Source organism: Pundamilia nyererei, unplaced genomic scaffold, assembly GCF_000239375.1.
Source record: "Pundamilia nyererei isolate P.nyererei 1_Seehausen unplaced genomic scaffold, PunNye1.0 scaffold00049, whole genome shotgun sequence".
Lineage (NCBI taxonomy): Eukaryota > Metazoa > Chordata > Actinopteri > Cichliformes > Cichlidae > Pundamilia > Pundamilia nyererei.
Window position 1 is genome coordinate 1,778,005 of NW_005187450.1, and position 15,038 is coordinate 1,793,042.

A 15,038-nucleotide genomic window follows, 5' to 3' on the forward strand; every position below is an offset into this window, starting at 1 on the left:
AAAAAAACATGACTGAACAGATGCTTATGTAGGTGACACCTACTGTTAGGCATGTTGACATCCCATTGATTCATACAAATTGTCCAAACAATCAAGCATGCTGCCCTGGTTCACATTCACAACAAGACAGAGAAAGGAAGATTGCAGACTCTACGTATCATTTTTATGTAGCTTTCTACAGAATGTGTAGAGTATGAAATAGCTCGTTTTTTAGCAGCATATCATTTACTCCCTCTAAATTGACAGTAATGCTGGATCTCTCAACTGATAACACACCTCCACTGAAGATATACAGTTATGTGGAAAATAAAGCTTTCACAGCCCTCTATGCAGTCCTATGAAAAACTAAGTACACCCCATGATTTAGTAGCTTTTAGAACCACATTTGGCAGCAAAAACTTGAAGTAGTCACTTGAGAGGCTGCCAGTTTAGCTCACTAGGTTGAGCAGGTGACCCATCTCCTGTAAGGCTAATGCAAAGAACTGGGTTCAAATCTGACCTGATCCCATTTGCTGTGTACCTCCCCTTGTTATCTCTCCCTAGCTTTCCTATCTTCTCTGCACTTAACAGACGCCAAAATATACGCAAACAATAATTTTCCTGTCTTTATCAGTCTCGCACATCATTTTGGAAGTATTTTGTCCCCCTCTCTCTTACAACATTGCTTCAGTTCATTGAGGTTTGTGGGCATTTGTTTATGCACAGCTCTCCTGGACCTTGACTGGACCATTAAATACTGGATCATTGTCCTCCTCCGTGAAGCGATACAAGCCAAGCTTTAGCTGTTGAACAGATGGCCTCACTTCTGGCTCTGGAACATTTTGGTCTACAGAGTTGTTCTTGGTCAACTTAAGTTGCCCAATTCATGTGGCTGCAAAATAAGTCCGAATCATCAAACCTCTAACACCATGCTTGACAGCTGGTATGAGGTGTTTGTGCTGATACACAGGCGCCGTGTTTGGTTTTCACCAAAAACGGCGCCTGTGCGTTCTGCCCAAACATCTCTACTTTGGTCTCGTCTGTTCAAAGGACATTCTTCCAAAATCTTGTGGTTTGTCCAGATGCAAGTTTACAAACCTAAGCAGAACTTCCATGTTCTTTTTAGAGAAAAGAGGCTCTTGGCAAATCTTCCAAGCAAGACATAGTTGTTAATCTTTTTCTCTTTTTCCATTTGTGCTGTCATTAACTTTTTTACATTAACATGCTAACAGAGGCCTGCAGAACCTGAATTGCAGGAACTGTTTTATGCAGTTCCTATAAAACTGCGTGATCTAACTGTCTGGAGCGAATTTGCTGGGATGTCTGCTTCTGGGAAGACTGCAGCACTGTGTTAGTGCCCACCTCAAGAGGTCAGGACCAAAGAACAGTTTTTATAGAGATGTTCACACTTGCTGATATATCAGTTTTATAAAGTGCCATGCCAGGGTGCTACTTACCCTCTGAATTCCTATGAAAGCAGTAGGGGTGTGCTTAGTTTTTCCACATAATTGAATGGAGTCTTGTGAAAACTTTCATTTTCACATGACTATATGTTGTATGCAGATCTGCAGGAACGTACTTGGTTTTTGTTTTATACTTAAAGTCTAATTGCCAAAATGCAAACTGGATCTTCATCTTTCTATTATTATTTTTTTTAAATACCTTTTTTAGTAAACAATGGCTGGTTGACAAAATTGGAAGTCTGCGCCTCAGTATCCATTATCCACTATTCCAGATATTGACTGCTTTCACCAGAAATACTGACTGTTGCTCCTAGAGGGATAGGTCAGCAGAGAAGCTGATTGTTTTCCCAGGTTGCTGAGTGCATGACTTCATATGCTGTAGGTATTCCTGTGAGTATGTTCATTATGTTTACCTTCCGTATAATTAAGCAGTGTGGGCATCGTGATGAATACAGTTCTGAATAAAGTAATTATTTAATTATGAGCAACTCAATCCATACGCATGTAGCCCCTTCACCACCCAAATTAAATCTTTCCCCCATTTCATGTATTCACGTGTATTTTAGCAACCTTTACTAAAAAGGTTAAACGGATAAAAACAAGACACAGCTTCATTCTTCACTGTCACAGGAAAATGACAGGCACCACGCTGTACACAGCACAATCTTTTTTTTCCTAATTGACCACAAAGGAGCGTGTCTCCACTAACGATAGTTAACACTGAGGCATCAGGCGTGCCTGTTTAAAATTCAGTTACCATGGGAACCCTAGCCTAACATCGTCTGTCAAGCGTATCAAAATAAGATAAAGAAAATGACAAAAAAATGAGAGAACAGCCCGTAGGCATTATTTTGCTAGTTGACACATACACAATGCGTGAGAGGGAAGAAGAGGTGAACCATCACATGGCACTGAGCTCAAGATTGTGACAGCTCGTGTAGAGGTAGGCATGCTGAAGTGGTGGGTGGAAGAGGATGACCAACAGTTTCAAGTTGGATGTCAGGCTTGTAGTCTGCATTCAAATGCCTGTCGTGAACACAGGAGGTCAGCCGAACAAGATGTAGATATATGGCAGTGTATCGCTTTGGAGGGATTATGTTTGTGTTTGATCATACAAGACACAGAAATAAGTTAGACTAGTGTTTAATCGTGTTACACCCTTGGGGAAGAGAATATTTTTGCTTTACAAATCTGATCTAACCATATCAAATGTGATATACAATGCGGCTGTTAAAGTGATTATTTTATGGCTTTCAATACACTGTAAATGGCAACATGGTATTCTCAGTACATGTCATAGGTCTTCAAGCTTCTCATCTGATCATACCTCAAAATAAATGTCTGTCTTTATGAGTAGTTTGAAAATTCACTTTCATGATTATAATAAAGCTGTACAGCACTTTTTCAGCCCAAGCAAAATCGAGCAAGCCACTCTACTTTTAAGATTAAACTTGAAGCTTTTGTTATTGATGAAGCGTATGGTTAGAGCTGGATCAGGTGATCCTAAAACCCCCCTACAGGCCTAGGTTGCTGTGAACATCACATGTTTCACTGAGCATTTCTTCTTCACCTCTTTTCACTCTCTTTGTCTTCATACCCCACTCTGTACTTAATCATTATTACTAAACTCTGGCTCTCTGCAAGTGTTTCTTTTGTCTCGTCTCCCTCCCCTCACTCCTAGCAGGTCAAAGCCCCTCCCTAAGCCTGGTTCTGCCAGAGGCTTCTTCCTGTTAAAAGGGAGTTTTTCCTTCCCACTGTCACCAGGTGCTTGCTCATTGTAGATCTTTACCTTACAATATAAATCACTTTGGGGTGACTTGTTGCGACTTGGTGCTATATAGATAAAATTGAACTGAACTGAATTACCTTTACAGTGTCTGTTAGGTTTTAGAAGTTACAATGCTTTACCTCAGAAAATGCATTTATGCAGGTTCTAAGATTATTATGATGATTATTGATTTTTTTGTACCTGTGTCAAACTGTGCAACCAATTGTTAAAGGAGGGATCTCCAAAAGAAAAACAAATGATGTGATGTCTTCCTAGATCGGGCATTGTCTACTGTCGCACATCATTTGTGATGATAATACAGTGACAGCTTATAACATGCTGCTTGTTATCCGTAATAAGTCTTTGAAAGCTCCTGTTACTTCGAAGCAATATGAGTTTATCCTGTGGAGAATTCCCCGTTGGCTGTGAAAAGACCACTGGCTATGCTTCAATGAGCTATTACAAATCGATCATAGGATGACTTAAAATAGGACTCAAGGGAGAATTGCATCAATGTGTGCTAGTCTAAACAAGCACTCTTGCTGAATTTAGGTGCATAAAAAGACACATACGAAGGTGTTTCCCGTCAGTCTATCACATGATGACCTAAAAGGGTGTGTGTGTGTGTGTGTGTGTGTGTGTGTGTGTGTGTATTGATTGGTGACAGACTGCACAGAAGCTGCACATTAACCAGAAAGTGTGAGACTTGCATATAACCTTGCAAGTCTCACACTCTTAGTTTAGGAGTTGGCTTGAATATCTGCTACCTGTCACACATTAGAGGAAGTTGCTCTGTGGAAAATGTACCATGTAATTCTCTTACTGTACTGCTTGCAGTCAAACTTCTAGCAGCACCATGACAAAAACCTATATAACAGTTATTCAATATTTTTTTCCTGTAAGTGTTCACCTAAACATACATCTACACAAAGAGGCATTGCTCTAAATGAGGGACGCGAGGAGCACCACTATGACTGCGTATAGTTACGATTGTTATATGCACCAGGGAGACCAAAAGTGGATCAGGTGAAAGGAAAATGAGATTGGAGGATGCATGAAGGGACAGAGGTGTGATGGACAGATGGATGGATTTTAGATCTATTTTTCCCCCCTTCTTCATTCTGCCTTCTCAGTTTCTGAAATTCTGAGTCTCGGAGATACTGTAGCCTGCGGTGTGGCTGCACACAAGCCAGAGACACAAGGACTGGCAGTCTGTTTGAGTATGTGGGTGAACAGAAGGAGGCATTACTTATGATGATAACTTTTTGGAAGTGTTAAAATAAAGCTTGCGTTGTGGTTATTTTATGTTTTTGTGTGTATTTTGCTTTCCTTTCTTTTTTACTGTTTGCCTCGGTGAATTCTCTTTGTTGTTCCTCTGCTTGGCAAACTTTTACTGTAGCAGCTGAGCTATTAAGTTCTCTATGAAAAGGAGACGGGAAGGGGGAGGGGTGATGTAATAACTCATTGTTTTAATCAATCTTTAGCTCTGATGTGCAGTTTACAGATTCACCTTGCGAAAGTGAGCAAATTTTAAAACCCAAATTTTCAAAATAATGGCATAAAAATGGACAATTACCCCCTACACCTGTTGCCTTTTTCTGAAAACGCAATTTGAATCAGTGCCACTTTGCACCCTTTTTCTTTATTCATTGTTATAAAGGTGCCGTTTCAATCGAAAAAAGTAACAACTGCCGTCCTTCTACTTTCCGAGCATTTTCATTAAATAGCCCACTTTTAAACAGTGCAGTTGACATATTCAGGAGACCTTTCCCTTGCCTCGGCGCCCACGCCTGCCCCCTCTGCCACACCCGCGACAATACACTTCAATTAGCTCATTATCTTGAGCATCAGCTGTTAGCTCCATAGACATAGAGAAATAATAATCCTCTCTCTCACACACACACACCGGCATTTCCAAGAATAGGTCTGAACAATTGTACGTGGGTTGTATGTTTTTAGCGAGGGAGCTGACCAGACGTTATATGATTCAGTAAGCCGATAAAGGTGCACTTGCTTCTTGCTGGGCCTTGATATGCATGGAATAAAGGGTGCCCTCATTCCATGCAGCTTATTAAACCAGCCTGCCGACCATATTGGTCGTATTAAGGCTAATGTGGCAACACCCTCTTCATCCGCCCATGACACTTGAGGAACAAAAGCAGTGTCTTTACGGAGCATGCAGGACGCGTATTCGCGCAAAGCTATAATCACCGGTGTGTGTGATGCTTCTCGCCTCCAATGTCACTTCGTAATACCCGGTAAATGCAGCATGCACCTGTTCCGCTGTCATCCGCGTCGTATGAGACAAACAAATAAACATGCATACCTGTCCTGTCAGAGCTGGGTGTCAGGCTTCAGCCCAGATTCTGATCATTGAGATGAAGGGAACTGGAAGACGGACGCCGCCACCGCCCCGGAGAGCCTTTTTCTCTGCCTCGGGAGATGCAGCCCTGCAGGCTGGGACGGAAGATAGGCACAAGCCGGCAGGGATGGCTAGCAGTCGGAACGGCTAGGAGGACAGAGGAGAGGCGGTGTAAGCAAGGGAACTCCTAACGTCGTGCGTAATGTGAGGACCGCTCTGCTCGTGACACGCAGCGTGTCTTATCACTTGCTTTACTGGTTTTCGGGTCATCTTATCCCGCTGTAAGGCTCAGTAATGGGGGGGTGGGGGGCTGCTGGTTGGAAAAGAATTAATTCTATAGCCTAATTTCACGGTAATCTAATAAATTACAAAAGCCATTAGTAAATTTGGAAGATTATAAAAGAATTGAGTGCAGTTAATATAGATGCTTACTGCATTATAGGGAGGAATTATATGCGTGTTGTCTAGTCATATGTTATCACACTTAACGATCACTTAAAAGCTGGAAATACCAACACTATGGGTCAGTTTAGGCTTAATAAGAAACGGATTCAATTCTTCCCTTCAGCAGCTGAAAAAAGTTAATGGCCCAAGCCCTCCAGTTTTGTTTTGTTTTTTAAATAAGTCAATAACAGATAATAATAATAATAATAATAATAATAATAATAAAGAAAAAGAAACCAAGTTGAATATTGTTCAAAGTCAGTAACATAGTAAATGCTGCTGTTTCCTTTCAAAAATCATATTCGTTCGACTTAATTGGACTTAGCGTTTTTATGCTGGTCGTCCACGCCCAATCTGCAGTGACTCTGTGGCCCATCAGAGGGCGCCTCTGTTTCAGCCACTGTGTTAAGATTAGTTTGAGATCAGGTTAAGTGTAAAGGCAATACTGATGGGAAGCAAACTTCACAAGATGATCCCAGAATTTTCTCTGGCAGGCGTCATTCCACTGAAGAGAGCTGCCTTTCCCTTTTCATCATTACCTGCAAATACAGCTCCCTTAATCTTTGCATGATACAATTACAAACATATGTGACAAGGTTTAACCCCTCATATTATTTTATATTCAGGAGTTTTTCAAAGCCCATATCTCACAAGGTTAAGTAAAAACTGCCACACTGTTCTGTGCAAAGCAAGCACTATGCTGAATGGATGGAGGCTCTGTGGGTGATGTATTGCAATGGTGAGTCATAGGAACCTTCTGTGCTGAACGCCCTCTTTGGCTTCATGCACAAGTGTGTTCTGTTGAAATGCAAATATGCATACAGGAAAATCAATTCCTTTCACGCTTCGCTGGGTCTGCTTCAGTTGGTTACAGGATATGCATAAAGGAGGGGTAAGATTTCTGGAGGAAAAACTAATGCTATAGGATATGTCTTGATGCTTTATTGCCAAGTTAGTCTGTGGTCTCTACAGTGACCAAGTACCCGCATCAACATTTATTGGCTATCAGAGGATTATTTAACTGTCTTTATAATAAGCTTAAGTCATGCAGAGTGGTTAGGATAATATTCCTCCACTTGGTGGCAGTCATTTACCAGCTTTACTCTTGTCACAGCCGCCACAATTTTTGGAATTTACTATAAAAATTTAAATGCTCCCCTTTAAACAAGGTGCATTTAAAACAGATCAAACTCCTAAAACTATTTCATTTGCTCTGCACCTGCAGTTTTTCTGTAAAACCACACGTATTCTGGCATGTACCATGCTTTAATGGCCTGGTTGCGCACTCTTACTCACCGTTTTCTCTGGAAGTTACCGCGTCCCAACATTCCTTTATTGAAGCTGTCATATTCCCTGATTGACAAATCAAAAGGTATAAATGAGAAATATAAAATCCTTTCATGACCATGTCCCTGTACAGTTATATGTATTATATATTTACTGGATTGTTTTAATATTAGGCAGCCAACTTTACGAGTTTCTTTTGTGAAAATATAATACACACAGCTCAGTATATTTTTCTTCAAAGAAAAAACTGCAAACAAAAATGTAAACCTCAAAATGTTTCTTGCAATCTTGTAAATACACACTTTCCAACCAGTATTAATATAATAACTGCACATGTCTGTCTTCACATTATAAAAGTTGCATTATCCATGTAATTCAATAAACCGACAAATGGAAACATTTATTGTATTTTAGTAATATAAAAAATGATTATGGGCCAATATCCCACTTTATTAATTTAACTTCCTTTTTCTCTGTTAATTAAAGCAAATACATTTTTAACATAACTTTTATTTTCATTGTACTGCAATTTAAGTTCCTGTCACTGCTGCATTGACCTACTGGTGACAGTAGACCCTGAAATGAAAATAAGTTAAAAACAGGAGCCAGCGATTATTCTAGTGGGGGTTTTTTTTCTTTCTTTCTCCAGAGCTCTCAGACTCATGTATCTCACAGGGGACAATCCCACAGTGAATTGCCAGTAATTTAAAAGGTTAAATTACAAACAAAAAAAGACTACACTATGGCTCATTCCCATATGGCTCCATTTTGGCAATAATGTGCTTCTACTGAGGGCCATTTTTTTTGTTAAAGGGCTTTCTCAGGTCATACATATGAACTGTACATGTAAGCTCAAAGGCTGATTACATAAGTATTTGTATACATGCTGAATAATACATCATAAACTCTTTAATAAGCATTTATGGATTAAGCTAATATAAATGTCCTCATATAACTCTGAAACTGCTACTACAATAACAAATGTTTTCTTCCTTTTTTAGTTTATTGAAGTAATGTGGTAACAGAAAGGAGGATTCAGCTTAGGCTCGCAGTGCTCCAAACATCTGCTGTTCCTACAACATGTTACTGAAAACATCTTGAGCAGAAATAGCCTTGAATCCGTGCTCTTTGCCAAGTTTGACCCAAGTGAGGATTTGATAAATAACTAGACCAGAAAATGGGAAATTTCAACTGTGTCACGTAACCACAGAGCAGTCCTCACATTCAGCCTCAATGACAGGGATTGAGATAGTTCAGGAATGCAGCAATTAAAGTAAGTGTGAGAAGCAGCTGCTTGGCATGTGTTGGCATCTGAAAACGCTGGAAGATAAATTATTTGTGATAAGGCATTTGGTGGGTGAATCAAAATGTATGGTTGCTTGAAGCAATGCTGAGTTTTGGACACAGCTGGTCTTCACCTAAAAGTCTGTCTGGTGTGTATTCTTTACCATTGTTAGTACCCTTGCATATTGTTTTCTGCAGCATGGGAAGGAAACAGGATGAGAAGCCATCTGAAAGATCCTGAAGAAGAGGTGAACAAAATCACAGTAAAGCCATGAAACTAAATTAAGTGCACTCCTTTTTTCATACTTTCCAAAGAACTTCACAAACTGATTTTTCCCCAGCATGCATTCTTTAAAAAAAAACAAATAATTTAAATATACTGAAGTGGTGCATGCCTATATTCTCCATATGTTAACATTGACTCAAGTGAAAATACAGTGGCCGCTATTAGATCATTACATTCCCATTTTTTTATTTGGTTGTTGACAAAATTTTTAACATGAATGAAAAATTAGTCTACAAGATTCGTTTTTTCATTACTAATGTAAAAAACTAAAAATTAACGTTGCTTTGCTGTCGGGCCACGAATGCTTGACATGGCATTTCTGTTTTATGGGATAGTATGAAAGTGACGGCACTGCAGAAAATTACAAGAGACAGAGAAATAATATTTAGGCAATGACGGGCAGCCAAGTTTCTTGCCTGGATCTAATTAGCTGTTAACTGTAAACATCAAAGTCAGTGTACCTTCCACCGTCCTCTGTGAGGCACGTCCTTGGCCTCCAGATGTTTTAAGTCAAATCAGACAGCTCTGCAGGCTACACCTTGTACAAAAAAGAAGAAGAAGAAAAAAGACTGTAACATCACTGTTTTTTAAACATTTTTGCATTTACAGAGTGTCTTTTTCTGCTTTGCTAGATTCTGGGTGAACTAAAAAAGAAAATGGTTATGAAGGAATAAAAGCAAAACTCTAGCGCAGGTGCACAGGGCATTGCTGTTCCCATAAAATTCCCCGTGGGTGTGAGAGTCATGAGCTTATTCTCCTCATCTCTCTGCCGATCCACAATGGTGAGTGAATTTACAATCTTGGTTGCTGTGGTTTACACATATCGAGTGAAAAGGGAAGTTGCACTAACTCTTCCACTCATTCTGTCTTCATCTTGTTCAGCTTTGATCACTGCCTTCAAACACTGAAAGGAAAAAAAGGATTTAATTGATTTTCTATAACCCAGAAATAACAAAGCTCTTGTTTTCTTTAATATGATCTAAATCTAGCTCATTGCTGGACACAGTAATAAATAAGGTTTTATACAGTGAGATGGTTGTCATGATTTTTTGTTTGTCTGCAGTTTGTTTGACTTGTGACCAAATAAACACTGAGAAGATTTCTGTCAGCATCTCTTGTTTAAAAGCAAACATGCTTTTACAAGCTTTAAAAGTAAACTAGTGTTGTTGTTTTTTTTGTTTTGTTTTGTTGTTTTTTTCATGTACTGATCATCATTGAGATTCTGGGCTTTGGTATTGTGTTTGCTTTCCAAGTATTCTAAAATACTGTTTGGGGAAATTCATGCACATTTTTGTATGTTTAATTATATTAGAACTATTTATGTACATAAACATATAATTAAAATAATAATAATTGTCTTTATGTAAGAAATCAACTTGGGAAGTTTAAATTTTATTAGCTTTTGATTTAAATGTGATTAAATGGTGCTTTTCAATAAAAATGTGTAAAATCATAAAATACTTATTTTTATTTAAACCCCTTTAACTTAAAACAGCTGCTTCTTGTACTATGACCCTGCAAACTTTAGTAGTGTTTCTATGTTGTCTCTGTGGGGAGTTTGTTCATGTGTTATTCAGACATTAATTTATATGACAAAAACCCAAATATCACATTTAAAAAGGACTTTTGGTGGCAGTTTTCTCCAGTTTGGAAGTTTCCAAACTGCTCTCTATTAAAAATGTTTGACTCTAACATGTCAATGAAATGACACAATAACTTTGTAATTACAATAATTAGGGGAAATGATTTGTTCTGCTTTTTTTTAACCCATCCATCTATAGGGTCTCTCTTTGGTAAACGTGGAAAACATTATACCTGCTAAACATCAGCGTGTTAGAATGCTCAGTATGGCTCAAACATCCCGGGGCTTTGACACACAACCTGTTATTGAGATCTGGAAGGTGTTCATTTAAACCGATCTGCAAGCTGCAACAACCTTACCATATCACGCTGCAGACAAACATCTGTATTGTCTGGAGAAGCATAAATCTGCCATTTGGTTTGATCACTGTTGCTCAGGTTTACACAGCAAAGAAGGAAGAAAAAGCCAAATTGCTCCACTGCGCCATGGAATGATGTTGTTGTTGTGTCACGGATAGACAGCTTGGAAACTATGTGACAAGTTCAAATCAGTCAAGTTGGTAATCTTGATGTCAAGAAGTGTGAAACGTTTTGATGTGCAATACACAGCTGCACATAATCACTTCACTTCTGATGGGAAAATTCATCCTTGAGGCTTGACTGTAGGTGCCAATATAAAGTCTGACTCAAAAATTCAAAAGACAAACAAATCAATCATGCATGTGTCATCATTAGTAATGCACATATAGGTATGTTACCAATACCAACCCAGTCATGCACTCTAACCATGTCTGGCAATTGCTTGTGATGGATTAATGTGTAGCTACTGTAGTCGATCAAGATGGATTCAGCTATATGTAGAATCAATCCCAAGTAGTATATTACAAAATATACTGCTCAAATATTAATACAGTTAAGTAACAAGTGCAATATTTCCATATGAAATGTTGTAAAGCTAATGTAAAAAGTTAGCCAAATTGAAAATTATTGTGCAAGCCTAAAGTACAGCACTCGCATTAGGCTTTAAAACTTGGATAAATGTACTTTATTAAATTAGTTTTAATTCATCGTAAAAGTTGTGGGGAGGCATGAAGAGGTTCGTGAGGGACCAGGGCAATGAGTTTGCACTAAATCCCGAGAAAACCCACACAGAAAAGTATGACGCTACTGCAAGTGCATTAACTAAATGATTAATGTTGCAAATTTCCAAAGGTGTTGAAAGCAGAAATAAACCCTTGAGGCTAAAATTACAGGCCACATCATTTTTACTGCACTTAATGTGCATTTGCACATAACCACATACAGTACTCAGTATGTCCCATCAATGTCACTCAGAGTGAAAACTGCAGGTCTGCAGCCAGCTCGCCGCTTTTGGCTTTTATTAAGAAAAACAGTAAAAATAAATAAAAAATAAAGTCTTTCTCTGCAATAATTATAGTTATCATTCTTTGACAAAATTGTGAAAACCCCTATGAAATTAACCACATTGGAATGAAAATGGGGATCAGTGAAATGGAACAATCATTTCTCCGATCAGTACTGTAGGTGTTAACTCTATATCGTAAAATGTCGTGTTCTAAAAATTGAGTTGTCAGAGGGGAGCAGTAATCAAGCCCAGAGGCCAATAGTTTGTTCATTCATGTTATTAAATTCCTGAAGGAATCTTCACACATAATTACATCTACGTGCACCTGGTGTGGTGCTACAGCCTGTACTCATACACTGCATTTCTTGGCTCCCTGTGGGCACATCATCAAATAAAGCTCTGACAGACAGCTTTATTCTGATAAATGAGAAAGTAATCATCCTCCAAAGCGGCCTGCTTTTTTACAGGTACAAACATTTAGCATTTTTACTCAAGCTAATAAACATGTTTTCAATTTGAGGTGTTATTTAGGCCAATTAATGAGATGCTTGCTTCAGTTATGTAAGTTCTGCAAGTATCTGCAGTGATCACTGATCAGAGCGCATTTTATTTAATCCGAAAGCAAAAAGTGAAAATAAAAAACACAGAAAGGACCAAAATCGATGGTATTTCTGAAAGATAATTAACTTCATTGTTCAATAGTGCAGTTTAACGTCCATGGTTAAATAAACAAATCCACACTAAAGTGAACAGACTGAAGACTCCTGCTGCTTCTGTTGTGCCCATTTCTCTTTCACACAACAGACACTTTCTCTTCTGTGACATCGACTAATAATTTGGAAAACAGAAGACAATTTATTTAACAGCAGGCTGCAAAGCAGTTCTTTGGAAATATTCCTTTTATTATTTTTTTAACAACAAGTATTTAGAAATATAATAAAAGTCAATTTATGAGAAGTTCAGTGAAGCACACACACACAATCTAATTGATCAGGACTACAAAGCGCAAGATTTTATTATACATCAGCCTTCCCTAGGTGAGCTTGAGCCCACTCAAATTGATAAAATAAAGATTTCTCATATTTGACACAACCAGAAGTAAGTTTATTTATTTAGGAAACTTTTCAATTTGAACAAAAACGCCAGAAAAACTGTAGTTAGCATATAAGCTAACTATACATGTACAAAACAGGTTTAATCACCAAACAACGGATTGCTTCATTAGTTTGTTTATAATAATGTTACTAAAGCAACAGTTGAATGTTGAGGTCATCCACTGGGAACAACAGTTCAATTGGGAACACTCCTCACATTCCTCAGTAGAACAAACCAGTGTTTGCATGTTACTTTCTTCCTCGAGGTGAGATTTGACTCTCAGCTGCATAAGAAGTCAAATGTTATGAAAGACTTTTCCTCCCATGATTTACCTTGCGGTTTAAAAAAGAAAGGAAAATTCTACATAATCATGCCCTCTGGGTAGCAGTATATTTTTCTTAAGACGTATGAGAAAAACTTCCTCATCCTTGAATACCAAGAGGTTTGGGCTGGAGATCATATTCTGTATGTGTGATGTATGTTCTCTTTAAGTAAATCAAGTGCTGGTTTCAGTTTACTGCCAGTTGTTTAAAGACATTCTCTTTAGTGTAGATTTGCACCACAGCTGGATCTTACATATTAATAAATTCATTGTTATTCAGATGCTACGCTTTAATATGTTCACTTGGCTCTCTGCTAATATCCTGCAGTTTGGCGCTGGGCAGACAGTCTACATTTTTAGAGCTTCTTCCCTAAATTTGTTATTTTTACACTGCTGCGGAGGCAGTAAACCAAAACAATAAAGCTAACTAAAATACTAAGGTCTGATGTCGCTGCAGCTGCTCTGAATTATTTCGCTTGTAGTTAGATTTCATGGACAGTGCCATTTTGTGAAGATATTTGTCCTTGTTCTAGATTAATAACACATTGCTCAGTTTTAATATTTTAATAGGGAAATGACTGCTTATAGGCCATGAATCTCTCTGTCCCCTAACTGGCCAGATGTTGTTTAAAGGAGCTTAAATGTACACTCAAAGATAGAAAAAGGGTAAATAAAAAGTATTTAAATGCTTTGGGTTGTTGCTTTTTGTTCTTTGTATTTTAACTTCTGATTTCCGCAGTGCAAATAAATTGCAGGTACTGGTTGTCTGCAGCATGGTAATGTTCCCCTTGTCTTTCAAGTTGAAACACAAACCTTTGTTGTAAAGGCCTGACTGACTTTGTTCCCCAGTGTTATGTATGTATTTACCATCCATAATGTACAGTTGCATGTTATGGAACAAGATTAAAGTTCACAGTTCACATTAGCAAAAAAGTGCGCGACAAAAGGTCAGACACACAGAAAATGTTGGCTGTTAGTACTCAGTGGTCTTTAAAACAACTGGAGAATCACAATCGATTTTTTTTATTTTTATATAGAAATTAAAGTTAAGTTGCGGCGTTGAGGTGTTGGCTGCACCATGTCTCTACAGAAAAGCTTCATTGGACCTTAGCAAAAATCCACTGAACAAAACATATTCCTGCACTTGGTGTTTTAATATTGGTGATGACGAGGGCGATTAAAATCTCCCACAGCTGTCCTTTTAGCTTAGGATCTGGTGACTGCAAAAGCCAAAGGTTATTTCATATGAATTTTTATATGCATACATATATATAGTTAGGTAACTGCTTTTAATTGCATGCCACATGTATTATTATATTATTATCATTTAATTTTATGTCTTGTACATTTTTTTTATTATTTTATTTATGATTAACAACAAAACTAAACTGGCACATAGCAATAACATTAGATTCACAATTTTATCTTCTGCTTTTAATTCATTTTTCACAGGATGAATTCAATCAATGTTTAGATATTTTAAAGGGGTCAAACAAAAAACATACAAATACTTGATGAAAGTTTAAAACTCTGAGTTAAATTTCAGGTGTCACATAAGAACTTTGTAAGCGCTGAGCTTTGTACCGGTTTACAGAGATGACTTACAATCTTTAGAACCCCAATACCTTATAAGTATCATTTGGAATACAGTGTGACTCATAAACATGCCAGGAGGCCTTTATGTCAGGCATGATTCAGTAGACCACTTCATCATAAATCAAGGAATTGATTCCAAATGTTTCACACTTTGGCTTCAACCTCTTTTATGCTGGCTTCATCTTAGAGTGATTTTTCAGATCTA

The 15,038-nt window shown here is 38.0% G+C and overlaps 1 protein-coding gene across 4 annotated transcripts in view; it reads right to left on the reverse strand.

The window, feature by feature from the left end:
* Positions 1–5,846, reverse strand: part of LOC102199659 (band 4.1-like protein 1) — a 47,996-nt gene extending 42,150 nt beyond the window's left edge. For all 4 annotated transcript variants that reach the window (XR_001290373.1, XM_013910829.1, XM_013910828.1 and 1 more), the window contains exon 1: positions 5,537–5,846. The gene's annotated coding sequence lies outside the window, so the exon portion shown is untranslated. The remainder of the gene's footprint in view (positions 1–5,536) is intronic.
* Between the last annotated feature and the right edge of the window lie 9,192 nt (positions 5,847–15,038).